Source organism: Artemia sp. Qi Xiang Cuo, chromosome 9, assembly GCF_049724085.1.
Source record: "Artemia sp. Qi Xiang Cuo chromosome 9, ASM4972408v1, whole genome shotgun sequence".
Lineage (NCBI taxonomy): Eukaryota > Metazoa > Arthropoda > Branchiopoda > Anostraca > Artemiidae > Artemia > Artemia sp. Qi Xiang Cuo.
Genome location: NC_142802.1, coordinates 69,527,274 through 69,529,720, shown reverse-complemented (window position 1 = coordinate 69,529,720; position 2,447 = coordinate 69,527,274).

Below are 2,447 nucleotides of genomic sequence, written 5' to 3'. Positions count from 1 at the left end.
ACAAATATTTTCATAATTTCTTGAATGAAATTTCCGTATTGTGTATCCAAGAGTTGACTTCAAGAAAAGAATTGTTTTTTTTCATAATTTCTTAAATGAAATTTCCGTATTGTGTATCCAAGAGTTGACTTCAAGAAAGAAATTGTTACTTACTGAGAATTTTTTCATAATTTCTTAAATGAAATTTCTGCATTGTGTATCTAAGTCATGAAAACAATAAAGAGTTTGTTACTTACTTGGAATTTTGTCATAATTTCTCGAACGAAATGTCTTTTTTGTTTATTCAGCAGGTGAATTCAAGAAAGAATTTGCTACTTACTTACAATTTTTTCATAATTTCTTAAATGAAATGTCTTTTTTATTTAGCCAGGAGGCGAATTCAAGAAAGAATTTGCTACTTACTTAAAATTTTTGATAATTTCTTAAATGAAATTTCTGCATTGTGTATCCATGAGCTAACATCAGTCTGTTACCTATTTACAATTCCTTCATAATTTCTTGAATGAAATTTCAGTATTGTGTATCCAATAGGTGAAAACAATAAAGACTTTATTACATAATTGCAATTTTATTATGATTTCTTTGATTAAATATCTGTATTGTGTGCAGGAAGCGAATTCAAGAAAGCTATTGTTACTTACAATTTCTTCATAAATTAATGAGATGAATAAAACTATTCTAAAGAATAAAGACGGGTTAAGCTTAAAGATATTTATTGCTTAAACGTATTAACACATTTTTGAAAGAATTTTCTACTTACTTACAATTTTTGATAATTCCTTAAATGAAATTTCTGCATTGTGTATCCATGATGTAACTTCAAGAAAGAGTTTTTTGCTTACTTAGAATTTCGTCATAATTTCTTGAATGAAATGTCTCTTTTTATTTATCCAAGAGGCGAATTCAAGAAAGAATTTGTTCCCATGTGTCTGACAATAGATGTATACACATTCATTTTCTTACATCTCCTACGTTTTATTAGACTTTCTAAACTTTTGATATTCTATATTAATATAAAAATAATTAACACATAACAATGTAATTAAAAATATATTTTTAATGAAATAATGCTATGTATAATATTAATACAATAAATATATTACGATGAACTATTAATATCATTGATTAACTTTGGACATTTTGAATCTGTTCCATAAAATAGTTCACCATGTTCTCTCTTGATATTATAGCTATTGTCTTCTCTTAGTTCGTAATCAGTAGAATAATCATTATTCCATTTTGAGTCATACACAATTTTTACTGGTGTCTCATCAACAGGCTCAATATGCTATTCGTCTTTGGTATTATTTGGTTCAAAGACTGTTTGATCAATGGTAGTAACGTTTGCTGATACTTTGTTTTTCATCGATTCATCTTTATATTCCTTCGTGATATTTTCTGTCAATGTCCTTTTTATTTTTCTTGCAATTTCACTGTCTATTATCACATTATTTTTACACAGGTAACAGTTTCGGCACGTAGACAAGATATGGTTTACGATATTAGTAGAAGAGTAGGCCTTTCTTTTATTGATCTTCCGTTGAATGCTAATACCCGAAAGGTGACGATTGGATGTATCAGTAGGTAATGTGTTACCTGCAACAGTAGCAAGGAGTTGTCCCTTATCATCAATGATTATTTTTATGTTGGCATTTTCTTTGAGTGCAATCACCTCTGGAGATCTCAATCTCGCATATCCACCAACATAAGAGCTGAATTTTGTTGGTATTCCAAAGAAATTTAATTCCTTACTATCATGAAAATGCATACCTTTATTTTCAAGAGATTAATCACTTATACATACTTAGAGATTAAATGCTTTTTTTTGTAGGCACTCAATGCTACAATAACCTTTTTTTGTAAACACACTCTATAATAACGCTCCATATTCACTTTTTTTTTTAAAGATATGACTTATGTTTTTATCTTTCCACAGCGTAAACAATACTGATTTAAAACATGCAATAGATTCGGTAGTGTCAATAACCGGTCATAGGATACCAGTGTGAAAGTCACATCGTGTCTCTGACCAATCACAGAGCGCAATTGTTAGAACTGTAAGAATATTTTGACATTTTAAGTTATGTACAAAAAGAAAAAAATAAATAAAGTTGAAAAATTTCGAAGTTTTAAAATATTTTGAATTAAACACTTTTAGGATATCGAGTGTATTTACTGAAAAGAAGAAAAACCACACGGAATCCGGCAACTGAGTCTCTCAAACCCCGTAAAGCTCTTTTAAAAGATACAATAACTACTTATTTAAAACAAAATTTTAGTTTTTAATTAACACCATGTAACGACAAACTACTATTAAACCGCCAACTGAGTCTCTCAATCCCCGTAAAGCTATTTGAAAAGATACAAAAACATCTTATTTAACACAAAATGTTCGTTTTTAATTAGCGCCAAGTCAATAAACACTACTCGGAATCCGGCAACTGAGT